The 14,480-nt window shown below is 37.1% G+C and overlaps 1 protein-coding gene across 3 annotated transcripts in view; it reads right to left on the bottom strand.

The window, feature by feature from the left end:
* Positions 1 to 14,480, bottom strand: part of NLGN1 (neuroligin 1) — an 827,691-nt gene that overhangs the window by 810,963 nt on the left and 2,248 nt on the right. The gene's annotated exons all lie outside the window — the stretch shown is intronic.

Here is a 14,480-nt window from a genome sequence, read left to right as displayed (position 1 = left end):
TCATTTTCTCCTTCCCATCTGTAGCACAAACCACAAATAATCAAGTAGTTTCTGGAAGAGAACGACTGTTACATGGACAGGAACCTAAAAAAGCATTCTTTGCCAACATTATGCACTGCAGACTTTATTGTAATCAGGTCAATGAAGTGCCATTACATGAGCCAGTGGAGATCATTTTATTTTACAGAACATTCTTTCTCGTGATTGTGTATCATGAGTTTTACCTGATTCTATCACAGCTAGGAGACTGAAGAATATTAAGAATAAAGCCCTTTTGTTTAAGGAACTATAGCAATATGGCCTTTCCAATGTTTTTATGATTTAAGATAGAACTAGTGAAGATAAAACAACTGAAGACCTAGAAACCTCCCTTCCAAAAACAGACAGTTGGAATCAATACATTTCCCTGAAATATTCTGTGGGAGTGGTAATTAGGAGAGTATCCCTAGGATTCTATGCATTTGACTGCTCCTTCACGAAAAAGGCCAGTGTGCTAACGAAGACATGTGCCTATTTTCTATAGGTGTTACTGATTTTCTCTTTCCTGCAAGGGGATCTAAAGACAAGCTTACCTCATGTCTCTACAGCAATGTTTTTTCTACTGCTCTGCACAATACTAGTGTGATTACGTAAGTGTGTGTGTGCATGTGTGTGTGTAACAGAGACAGAGAGAAGGGAAAGAGAGAATGTGTTTGAGCACTGGCACATACATCTAAAGAGTTTTATTCATTTTTATTTTTGGTAGCATCATTTACATTACAAAAACAATAAACTGGCATAAGTTTCAAACACACAAACTTGCTAATAGTATTCTGCAAAGGGACAATGACAGGATCAGAGAAAATACCTCTTGCTCCAAACACAATTTTACATTTTGAAATATGATTTACTTTCTGGATTGCAGCCAGGCAATTACCATCCACAAATATTTCTAGTGGGAGAAATGAAGTGGTTGCTACTAGTCCCATAATTTGGAATTGTTGCTAACAGATTTTACATATCATCAACTTCTCTGCCGTTCTTTTTTAGAAAACACAATAAAAATCTTAATATTGCTGCATTTCAACCCTTATTGTTAGCTTTGCGGAAAAGCTGTGTAAGTGGCTCCCTCTGGTGCTGCTACTAGTATTAGTTGTTTTGTTTTGTTTTGTTTTGTTTTATTCACCATCATAGATGTAAAGCAGATTAGCTGGGAAAGGTAAGGAGAATCCCTCAGGGCCTGCATTACTAGAAATGTCTCTTGGGATACAATTCCACTTGGAATAAAATTAGATGAAAGGTGACATCTTTCATGATACAAGAATAGATACAATATCTTCCTTGGCCTTTTTTCTTCATTTCATATATGCCCAAGGAAACTGTAAAAGGTAAAAGAAAAGTCATATTCACTAAAACCCTGGCCAAAGTCCCTAAGAAACTACTTAAATAATGCGCTAAGAAGCTATTTAAGTACTTCTAATGGACCTCTGAGTCCATCAGTTACCAGCCCCAAACTTCACTTTAACCTATGGCCTGCATAGCAGTGATTAGAGCAAATGTGAAGTCATAAAACATGTGTTGCAAGAGGCAACCAAAGGCTCCAGAACAGCATTTCTGAATGGCCTTGGAGAAGCAGCAGGCAAAATCCCCTTCTGTGGCTGGGATCCACAGTTGTCTCCAATGACCACTCTTGCCAGTATGTAGTCCTGCCCAAAGACAGCAGTGTTTGAAATCTAGGCTCCTGGGTCAGTCACCAGTTAGAGCCACAGAGATTATTTAAGGGACTCTGCAGGCTCTCCCCTGTCGGTCTTGTCCTCCTTTCTGCCCGGGAGGCAGCGCATCCTCCCTGATCTATTTCTCTAAAACACAGCGTATCCCCTACCGCCAGCCAGAATGTTAATGCATTATCACTCTGTACACTGAGAAAACAAGTGACCATATGTAGCCTATGCCAGCGGAGCTGTAACTGTGAAGAACAATGGCTCTGAGTCAACAACAGAATTAAACTACTCCCTCTTATGAAGCTCTTCTGAATATTTTAAGTGTTGCCTTGAAAGTGTGGGATTATGTGCAAGCATAAACATTAGCTTAATGCAATTTTTTGGTTCGGAATATGCCAGAGTTTAAAAATCAGAATTGGAAGGCAGAATATAACTTTGGTATAAATTTAATTTTTTTCATGTGTGATTAAAACATGATTGAAGAGGCATACTTTATGTATAATTAAAGTTGCTTTGTAATTAAGAGATTTAAGCATGTATAGAAAATGATACAGCTTAGTTGGGAGATTTTACAAAGGCGCCTATTAAATACTCACTCCCTAGCAGGCCTATGACTCAAATGTTTTCACATTCTAATGCTGATAGAGTCCTTGAATTTTTTTAAAGCTGCCAATTTCACCATTTCTAAATGCTTTATCCTTCTTTCCATTAGCCAAAACAGAAATGTAGAGCATTCTATACCTTAATTTCAAAAGCTAGGGGTAAGGAGCAGAGGGGAGAAAAACAAGTATCCCCAGGATCTTTGAGACAAGTCTTGCCTTATCTTTGCCTTCTTCACTGTGCCTAGCACCACGTGGCATATAGAGAGTGTGGAATAAACTGTTATTATTGAGTGAGCAGAGAATGGGTTTGTGTACATGTGCAGAGGGTTATCATGGTAACAAGAACACTCTGAGACATTTTTAATGTGCCAAGGAAAGGTACTAAATACATTACTTCATTTAATCCCACAAAGCCCTAGGAGGCTGGCATTATCAACCCTATAGGACAGATACATAAAAATCAAAGAAAACTTGAAGACTACACAGAATCACACATTTTAATGTTATCTTAGCAACAAAATCACCTTTTGGGCTAAAGAGTGAGGCAGAACAAATCTGTTTGTTTTGGTTTTGTTTCTCACAACACAGTTTCTCGATCCCCCCACCCTCTCCAGGGATTGTTTCTGGTCTTCCCTATGGGACTCTAAAGCATCCTTCTGGTAAGCAATTGGCACGAACCAAGGCTTCATCTCATTGGCAATGGTCCTGGTTTAAACTAATATTCCTGATCTTCCCCATCAATACCTTTCTGTTTTACATTTCATTTATGTTAGCTTGAGCATTGCATGGGGAAGTGAAAAATGCAGACAAACATATTCATATAAATAAATATAAAATAAATTATATATGTAAACATATTGTGTATATATATACACACACATATATATAACTGTTTTGCAAGCTTGAGTGTAGCAGATTTAAAGGATATTGCAAACGTAAAGATATCCTTTATACTGTCTGTATCTTCCTGATAAATGATTCTATGCCAGTGACTAGGCCTTCTTTCTGCCCGATAGTAGCATCACCTTACTCTCTTGTTCCTTTCAGGCTTGCATGAGACGTGGTCCTAGGAGGCCTCATGCTCCTCTGGAGTTCTAGAGAAGACAGATGGATGAGGGAATGACATTCTACACTGAATACTGGGACTATTCCCAGTGTATTTCTGACTAGCGGAGTCAAAATGCACTGATTCATGAGAAATTATGGCCATGTTTATAGAGTTCTATAGAAAATATGCTCGTGCTCTTCTGATTCACTCTCTGTTCTCCAGGTACTGGTTATTCCAGGCACTGCTTCCCAAAATGAGCTGCAGTTTTTATAAAAAGTGGATTCAAGAGTTGGGAGGGACATGTTGATTTCATGTTCAATTTAGTAGAAACAGAGGAATATATCTAGCTTGAATTTGCACTTCTTAGGCCATAGAAATGTTAAAATTTTTTAAGTAATGATGAGGATGATCACTAGGTGTTAAAGGACAAGTTAGCACCAACTAGAGCCTCTATCCCTTAAGCAAATGGGACATTTTCATTATAAATGTCCTGTAATCAGCAGTTCTGAAAGGACTGACTAGAGCACTATAGTGGAGAGGAAAGATGTTTTGGACGGCAGAGCATTCCTAGTATGTTTTGGGTAAAGGCAGCCCAGGTTAGGAAATAGTTTCTGGGCAGGCTATGGAAAAAAGAATCTCCTTGCTTAATGATAATCAATCATGACCTCAAATTGATTTAGTATTAATCAGTTATATTAATAGACATATACTCAGAACGTTATAGTTTCCATTTCAAATCATTTAATTTACTCTCTGATAAAACTGAGTTTCTTCTTATGTGAATAATATGAACCTATTTTTCTGAGAAACTGCTCCTCTCAGGGTAAATATATAATTGACATTTCTGATTTGCAGAAGTCCTAAGTCAAAATACTAAGCACAGATTAAGATGTATCTTCTCAGTAAATACCTTTCTTTTCTATAATAGTACTTTTTAATGTGGATTGTCTTATTTACTTATTTATTTTACTTTTGAAAAATTCTTAAATGATCAATAACCTCTGCTACATGTCCTATTCTTAATTTTTATTGCTTTTCTTCAAGCAATGCTTTCTCCATGTGTTCATATCCTTATCTCTTTTTCACTAAAACACCCTTCTTTATAGCTTCTGTCAATTATCTCCCTGGATATCTAAACTAATAATTCTATAATCACAGAAAAAATTATATATAATGTTGATATATGTATCAGTGTCCTGTGTGTAAATTTGATGCATCAAGGCATTACATGAGGACTGGGATGTTTGGGTCCAAATTCAAGCATTGTATAAGCCTAGCAAGACATTTCTTATCCTGGCCTACTTTGTCACTTGCAAAGTGAGGAGGCTGCCCTATCGTTGTCAAAAAAAACATTTTGGCCCTTTCAACCTCTCCAATGGAAATACTATCGAATATTTTTTTTTTTTTAAGATTTTGTTTATTTATTTGACAGAGAGATCACAAGTAGGCAGAGAGGCAGGCAGAGAGAGAGAGGAGGAAACAGGCTCCCTGCTAAGCAGAGAGCCCAATGCAGGGCTCGATCCCAGGACCCTGGGATCATGACCCGAGCCGAAGACAAAGGCTTTAACCCACTGAGCCACCCAGGCACCCCTGGATATTTATTTAAATATTTTAAAAAGGAATTATTCCTTTTTACAACATATTTTACATATTATCTAGGGTCAAAAATTATGATTTTCCCCTTCAGTCATAAAACAGTGATGGCAATGTGAATATAATCTCAAAACCCTATTTAATGATCTAAGATTCTAAACCATTAAACCATATTCTCTGTCTTAAATGCTAGTATCATGAATAATTTTCTTTTCTTTAAAGATTCATTTATTTATTTTAGAGAGAGATAGAAAATGGGCTGGGGGAGGGGCAGAGGGAGAGAGAGAATCTCAGACAGACTCCCCACTGAGCCGGGAGTCTGAGGCAGAACTGGATCCCAGGACACCAAGATCACAACCTGAGCTGAAACCAAGAGTTAGATGCTAAACCCACTGAGCCACCCAGGCGCCCTTGGATATTTTTCTAATATACAAAGCAGCCTAAAAAGAGAATTAAAATAATTTAATTAAATTCAATAAAAATCTACTTACTTGCAGCAATGCTATGCATTCTATACTTTAATTATATTAAAGAGGAGCTAGCTTAGAGAATTCTAGTCAAAAGAAAAGGTTTTCTTCATGTTCTAAAAACCTCACTTTTATGGCAAAATAGGTAGGTGAGAGGCAATGGTGTTTTCTTTGTGGTGACTATACTACAATGAGAGAAAGCAGAGTGACATACCTCTGGAGAGCTTGTTATTCATCAGAAAGTAAGTACCCAGCTTTCTGGCCACTTAAGAGCAGTGGCAATTTTCAAATACAATACAGAGAAGAAACACTGTTGTCTGTGGAACTGCACAGTAAGAACTGTCAAGATATATCCACAAATAGTAGCATCTGACTGATGTAACCCAAGACTCCTCTTCCTTTTATTCATATTTTTTAATCAGTGGTATGTAGTTGAGTAATGATAAAACAAAAAAAGGAAACTTCATTTTTACCTGCCAATTTTCTCTTGCTTTTTACTGATGACTCTCTTTTTAAGCAGAACATTTATATATAGTGATAGTTAATTCCTTGCTTAAGTTTTCTTTGTTCCTGATGGAAAATGCATTTTCTCCTTGCCTCATCCCACTTTTGCATTCTTGATTTGGCTTTAATTTATTCAGTAATCTTTCTCATCCAGTATATTTGAGAAGGGTCCTAAATCCTCACTGCTCTACTGTACCCTCTGCACTGCTTACAGCTGTTTCAGAGAACAAATAAGATATGCAGGGGTAAACCCCCCAAAACCATAAACTCTTAAAGCTATGCAATAAATCTTAAAGTTACACAATATCTAATATATATATTATAGTTTAAAATAACACCTATCATTACATGTTTACACAATACCAGCTTAAATATATAATAGTATTACGAACATTCTTCATTACTGATTATCTTTACCCCAAACAGTTCTAAGAGCCAAAAGACACATTTAACTTCAATTAGTCTAACTGTACATTTTAAACATGGAATCTGAGGCCCAGAGAGATTAAATGAATTATAGGAAGGGATAGTTATTAGAAGAATCTCCTCTATAAACACAGGTCCCTGGATTCCTAGTCTTGTGCTTCTTCATGCTACCATTACCTATTTGGAAGACCAGCTATGTCTTATAGGTTACAAAGTGGAGAATAAGAAGGGACAGAATTAGATTCTAATCATACTGTCTAAGAATTATGTAGCAATCTCTCATATCCAAATGTTTAGAGATTAATTAAATAGTTGGTTAATTAATAATCATTACTGCATTAGCTCGCTTAACAAATGAGGACACATGTATCATTAAACTTGCCACATTTCATTGATTTTGACACATTTTTTTTTTAACCTTTAACATCTTTGAAATCAGGATGTATTTTATAATTCCTACAGCCAAGCAGTAGTGGAGGCATAGCTGCCATTGACTTTTTTTTTTTTTAAGATTTTATTTATTTATTTGACAGAGAGAGATCACAAGTAGGCAGAGAGGCAGGCAGAGAGAGTGAGAGGGAAGCAGGCTCTCTGCTGATCAGAGAACCCGATGCGGCACTCGATCCCAGGACCCTAAGATCATGATCCGAGCCGAAGGCAGCGGCTTAACCCACCAAGCCACCCAGGCACCCCTGCCATTGACTTTTGTATGTAAAAATTCGTTGTGTTCCTCTTGCCATAACCAGACAACCATGTTCCTGACATTTCCAGACAATTTAAGAAAGAAATATAAGATGGTCATCTGAAAATTCTCAATTGTCACCTTCCAGTAATATCAACAAAACACCAGCATCAAACCTTTCAGAAGGTTTCAGTTGCTTGGAATGAAATGCTGAACACAATCATGGAGCACTCTGAAAAAATGACATATCACCAACACACAGAGACTACTGTCAGGAAAAACATGGATATTGATGGCTCTGAGTCAGAAAAAAATGATTCAGAAGAGCGAGAATCTAAATAGAACAAAGTTTTTTGCATTCTTAAACCAATGTATTTATTACTATTACACTTTTTATATATGTACGAGATTGATAGAGTATAAAAATATACATCTAGTTAAGTCTAGGTTGCAAAGGTGTACATAAAATAAGTAAAGTACATAAAATAAGGCTCTGCCCTGTAACCAGTTGTTCCTTACTTTTGATGAAACATGGTGTATTTGGCATATAGTTAACCATTTTATTCCCTGAGAGAAGCTTTAGGAACTTGCAATATCTTGGGTCAATGCTGTGAACCAAAATTATTTCACAGTGGATGTCGAAGGCTGAGATAATGCCCAGGTCTAGAGGAGAGAAGGTTAGACAGACAAAATGTTTATTTAGAAAACATGCTCTCCCAGTGGTCTTCACTTGATAAAAGAGTGCCCACTAAAACGTGGGTCTACTTAACACCAAATTTCACTACGTTTTCACTTTCAAACATACCTTCTATTAAAATAAAAAGGAGAAGCATCTGTTTCTGACCCTAAACACAGATGGAGTTATTAATTATCATTTTAAGTTTGATTCAAATATTCGTTCCCCTCGAGGTGAGCAGCCCAGATCAGTGGTGGGTGCAGTGGTGAAAGGGCTTCGGGCATGGAGCCCAAAAATAGAGCACTGGCCACAGAAAGATGAGAAGCTGGAAATGCATTATAAAATGCTCATGGTTAACCATGACCCAATGTCCATCAGGAAGTTTGCTTTGAAACAAAGACAGATCAAATCCATTCTTTGCTAGCTCACGGTTGTTCTACATGGTGGCTTTGGTATTAAAGCTTATTTGTCCATTTATATTGGGGAGGAAGTTATTGGGTGGGAAGGAGGTTATAAAAATTCTTAGGCTACAGAGGAGGAAAAAAGTTGAAAAACAATTTCTATCTGATCACAAAGTAAAATATGTGTAATGAATTCAGCTTAATTATACTTTTTCCACCTTCCCTGCCTTAGTTTACTGTCAATCTGTGAACTACAATGTTTATCTCTATCAAAATGATTCAAACACTCCTGGTATCTCCTTTTCCTAAAATCCTATTGCATGTGTTAATGGGGGCATAATTCAGCAGTTTATTGCACACAATATTGCCTAATTTCTGAACATATATTCATTCAGGAACAAGACATTTATTGAGTGATGCAAGACAGCATGTTTGTACATGCATATATACTTATATATTCTTCCTCCTTCCAGAAACAATTCGAAGCACAAATTATTTATGATTAAAAAAACCCCAAATACAATAAAATCTTAGAGCAAAGCTTAAGTTAAAAACATAAATTCAAATAATGAGGCAGGGTAAAAGGAGATAGTTAAGAACCCCTTTTCACTTGAACACAAAATTGGCTCTGTGCTTCCATGAAGTCAGACAAAAGAACGAAAATAAAGCTTTCCTTGTTTAAAAAAAAAAAAAAAAAGAATCATAATGTTCAATGAGAGAGACACTCACTGGCATGTGAACTGAAAACCCTCCCTAGGCCCTCCAAGTAAACAGTTATCAAAAGCAGTGAGGTCATTTTAATTTGGGCATAACTAATATCAAGTCTTTCAAGAGTGTAACTGGCAAAAAGAGTTCAGTCATTTCTCACATTATTCCTGGATTATAAGATCATGCGACAAACACAAATAATCTATTCAGTAAAGAGGAAATGTTCCAGTTTAACTATGGTTATTTTATATAATATAGGTATAAGTTGAGAAGGAAGGGTTTAGGATCTGGACATGTAATGTAGCATAAATTAGTGTTTGTAATTCTTCTACCCAAGGCCCATTCCTACATTTTTCTGATTCTCCAGGTAGTATTTTTCTCTTAAATCTCTGGAACATCATGAAAGGAATCATTCTGTATCAGAAACATGCAGCCTGACATGTATGTCCATGGATTCAAAGACTATTTAATGTGTGTATATGTTTTCTAATATAGACCTTTCATTTTATAAGAAACTTAAGACAGAACATGATGTGTATGGGACACCCTAATAGGTACCCTAGGTTACAGCTATTGCTTCCTTCCTCCCAATTAACAAAAGCTCTGATTTTAACTATGACTTTGCCATATCCATAGGGAAAGAAGACCTCTTCTCCAGCCCTAGGGGAAGGACCATATCGATTATGTAATACATTATCTCTTTGCCAACGATTCATTTAAGAGTGGGATGTGTCACAGTTTTAGTCAATCAGGCATAAAAGGAAGTCTACTGAAACCTTCTAGAAAACTTTTTCTTCTCATTTCCATAAGAAGACTGACACTCTTTGTTTTGACTGGGAATATTTGGCTCTGTGGTAACTATATTGTTTATCTTCTTTCCAAGATAGAAAGCCAAGAGAATACTGGCAAGGTTGTCTTCCAGCCCTGACATCTTTGAACTCCTGAGTTAGCTAACCCTGGACCAACATACCTCTAGAATCTCTGTTTTTATGAGAAACAAGTCACTACTGTTAAAGCCTTAAAAGTATTGTTACTTGAGGGCAAAAGTTTCTTAACGGACACCATATTTTATATTTCTATATTCTACAAACATCTGAGCAAAAGTTGGCACTTGACAGAATCATAGAGAATGAATGACAAAGGTAAGAAGCAGGAAAAAAATATAATCAATCGGCAAGATTACTGGCCATCACAGCAATGTTGATATATCTTTGTAAGATAGACTTCTTCTCTATAATGACATCCAGTAGTACTTCTCTACCACAGTGAGTAATCTAATTCGTAAAGATTCGTTTATTTATTTTACTTTTTGTTTTTTTTTTTATGAAGGCAGACTGCCACATGCAGCGCCTCATTTGGATGTGTCTGGAGTCCCGGAACCGTGACTACCCTATGTTCTTCTACAAATGGACCCTGAGAGCTTGTTTGGAGGTTCTAGCAGGGGACCCAGCTACTTGTGTACCCTTGACCAAAGAATAGTCCTCCCCTCTTTTGGAGAAGGTCGTCCTCTTTGACCCAGTGCCCAGCTTTGAGAGGGACACACATGGAGCGGTGAGGGAGGAAGGGAACACCCGCCTAGCCAGCCAGATCAACCAAATCAACCCTGGTGATCAATGGGGTGACAGATGTCACAGTAAGATCGCCCTCACATCCACTGTTAATTTATTTTAGCGGCAGTGCACACATACGAGCAAGCAGGGGGAGGAGCAGAGGGAGAGGATGAAAATCTCAAGCAGACTCCTTGCTGAGCACAGGGCCTGACACAGGGCTGGATCTCATAATCCTGAGATCATGACCTGAGCCAAAATCAGGACAGATGCTTAACCAACTGGGCCGCCCAGGTGTCCCTTGAGCAATCTAATTTAAAGTTACTATGGTCCATGCTAACACATCTGTACAAGAAATCATTATTTTACCTAATGCCATCACTAGCATGTGCTTTATAAATACAAACATTAGAAAGGAGTATTAAAACACTAGATGTGCATTTTTGTCTTCTTTGACAACACTTCTCATTATTGACCACTACCTAATTTATAAATAAGAATAGCAAATTTTATTGCTTTCTTCAGTAGACTGAAGGAAATGAGGTGTCATTATACACACACACACACACTTACCACACACCCCTTAGGAAGAGCAAGATGCCTCCATTCTGCCCAGTTATTTTCCAACTAAAATATCACTAGAGGGAAAAAGCACAATATTATCCAAGTCATTTTGTTAAAATTTAGCACGTGAAAAATTAGATCTACCCTCTTTTATGAGTTTGCTTTCCTTTTTTTGCTTTTTCTCCTTCCTAAAATCTTTAGGTGAATTTTACATATTCACTTATTCTGTGGCAGTGCTAAACACCTCTAGTTTCTAACTGCAAATCCACTTCCCCTTCTTTTTTCAGATTCTGATCTTCTCCAAGGTCGTGCTATGCCACACTAAAAATGTATTTTCCAACCTCTCATGTACCTAGAAGTAGCCACCTGACACAGTTCTGGCAGTAACATGAGAAGGGAAGTCTACAGGGAGAATGTCCACCTCACAAAAAAAAAAAGAAACAATGCTCAAGGAGAAGGCTTGTTTGGCCTTTTCCTCTCCTTTTTCTTTCTTGCTTTCTTTCTTTTTCTTTTTAGACAATCACACAGAGAGTCTTCTACCATTTATAAGCAAAAAAACAAACAGATCCTCACTACCATTGCAAAAAGAAGGAAACAAGGAATTGTCTTGCTCTTTGTACAAAGAATCATTGCCAGTCCAAGATTTTACTTCTGAAAGCATCTGGCAATGTCTGAAATATTCTTAGTTCTCATCATAACTGGATAGGTAGGGTGTGCTACTGGCATGAGTAGAAGCCAGAGACACTACTAAACATACTAAAATGAACAAGATAATCCCCCAAAAGACAAAAACTTACCTGGCCCAAATGACAATAGTGCCAGTTAAAAAATTCTGACCCTATCTTTCTTTGGGCCTAAAAAGCAGACAAGATGTCAGAAGCACAACAAGATTTTATGACCATAACAAAAAAAGTACCAAGATGAAGAAAGAACTCTAATTCTCTTCCTGAGTCTTTATTATGTGAGATAAATAAACCCTTGTCTGCTTAAACCACTGTTAGCCAGGTTTTCTGCTGCCTCACAGCCAACTGTATTTCTAAATAATACGTTTATCATTCATTTATGGTCTACTTTATGCTCAGACATGGGGCAAAACATTCTGAATAAAGTGATAAATCGGGCATGGTATTTTATCTCTGGGAATTTACTATCCACTGAGGAAGCCAAGCACCACTAAGTGTAAAAGGTGGCCTACTCCTGATGGAGAAATAATGTGTTGTAGGAGCTCAGAGTAAGGATACAGGAATGAAGCAGGATGGTGGAGGAAAGACCACTCTAAGGAGATAAAATGTTCTGTCCTACAGTTGGCGGGGCGGTGGGTGGGGGGGCAGAAGGAAGCATAAAATGGCATGTAGTATTGGGGAAAATAACAAGTAAGAGTCTTGAGAATGGAATAAAGAGTAAAAGTGGGGAGGAGTTCTAGATGGAAGGTATTTTAATCTAAAAAGTAAGGGGCAGTAAATTGTACAAAGAATTGAAAGCCATCTGCATCCAGGACATTACCATCCAAGCTGTATTAGTCATTGTTAACAAAATATCAGCAAGACCTGCATTTTAGGAAAAGAATTAGTTTGGTGAACTACACATGGGTGATTTCATTTAAAAACAATTCAAATATAACTGAGGAATCCTATCTTCCTATTTATAATCTAGTAAGATGGAAACAGACATCAAACTTCACAATACTTTAATAACGTGACAAAAGTGTACTGTTGAACTGTTGTGTTTTCAAATCTTCCTGCTAATTCTGATTGTGTTTTGCTTATAAAAACTACAAAGTAGTATTTGTTAGGTAATTCATAAAATAATTCCTTTGTGCAAAAATATAGAACGGGATTCTAGAAATAAACGATGGCTATATTTTGCTAAAAACGTTCAAAATTATTTGTTTCAACACATGGAAACCCAGGGAGGCATTTGTCAATCATACCTAAATCTGTATTAATATCACCCCACAGAAAGCTGTCAAAAACATTAAAACTTGTAAGGAAGAAAAATGTTTTAACTCAGAGAGCTTAGATTTCTATCTATACTCTCTAGTTATAGCTATTTATTTATCCTGTTAAGAAAAAAATCTTAACTAATTTAAGGAAATTTGAAGGAATATATAGTCCCTGCATAATAATGTGGAAATAATAAAGTGGAAAAAAATATGAAAAGTTCAGAGTTGGAAGAGACTCTAGAAAAGTCAGGGAAGTCACCAGCCTTTCAAAGAGTCATCAAACCTTCGAGCACTCTACCTGCAGCAAACTGAGCTCTCTGCCTACTTTCTGTGAGTATATATTCCACTGTCAATTTCAAAACAATTCGGACATTTATATTTGAAAATGTTATACCTAGACATAAAAGAGAATTTTCACAAATGAAACGCCATGGTGGTAAGAGATAAGATTGACAGAAAGTACTCTGGGGGTGAAGGGAGGGAGACTGTGGAAAGAAGGGGGGCTAAACAAGGCTTTCTTTCCTTTACCCCACGATGCAGGAACTCTAGGATAGTCTGCTGAAAGACTGACTCCCTCAATTTCTGCTTATGTTAAGAGGATTGGAAAGACTAACTGTAGAATAGCAGGCTTACAGAAAACAGTTACTTATTTTAATCAAACCATGTAATCAGAAGGCCTGAGTAATGATTAACTTCCACTTTCTCTGTAAATCACTCAATCACTCAGCAGTGCAGGTAGCCTTAAATTCATTCTCTGCCAAGGGCACAGCAAACTTAATGTTTTTGTACTTAACATTTAATATTTTAAATATTTGCCTGGCCCTTGCTTCTGAGCTCATTTAAAAAGCTGCTAGGTTGCAACGGCTGATTGAAATGCCGAGACATTTTAAAGCTTTTACACTCAAACACATGTACCCACACCTCTCCTTAGTGGTATTTTTGTATCTATGATCCTATTTCTAATTAAGCACAATTAATTTTTCAGGACTGCATTATGACCCTGTCATTTTCATACACAGCATAAGAATCTATTTAAGCGAAAATAATCCACTGTAGTTTCAGTATTAAAAAAAGGAAAATGAAACTATTAAGTACTATAAAAATGCAGAGTAACAGATACAGGGTTAGCTATCTGAATTCCTGTTTCCTAAATCCTACACGTATCGCTATGGTCCTGGAAATGAAAAGGAAAGAGTAGAATGCCTTTGGGGAGGCCAGCCGCTCGTAATTTAGAATAATCACAAATGAACCGAATGTTCGACACACAATTTCCCTCATCTCCACAACCCACTAACAACCTCCTCTGGAATAAATGATCCCCAACTCAAAATCTCACCCTAAATCATTTTAAATCCACTGCAAGTGGTTTTGTTTTTGTTTTTGTTGTTTTTTGTTTTTGTTTTTGTTTTTTTTCATTTCTACTCACAAAGCATCGTGCTGGACAGTCAGGAGACAGGGGAGAACGTTTTTAAATGCTGGGACTACCTCGTCTTCCCGGGGGAGTTTATTGCCCAATAACGCATTCTCTATGAGCTGCCCGTCGCGGGGGATCTAGGGAGTGACATCTCCACTTGAAGCACGCAGGTCTGAAAACCACTTCTCAGGAAATGCGGGAAAGAG

This window comes from Mustela putorius, unplaced genomic scaffold (genome assembly GCF_011764305.1).
Source record: "Mustela putorius furo isolate JIRA1106 unplaced genomic scaffold, ASM1176430v1.1 tig00003834_pilon_pilon_pilon, whole genome shotgun sequence".
NCBI lineage: Eukaryota > Metazoa > Chordata > Mammalia > Carnivora > Mustelidae > Mustela > Mustela putorius.
This window is presented reverse-complemented; position numbering and strand designations above follow the sequence as displayed.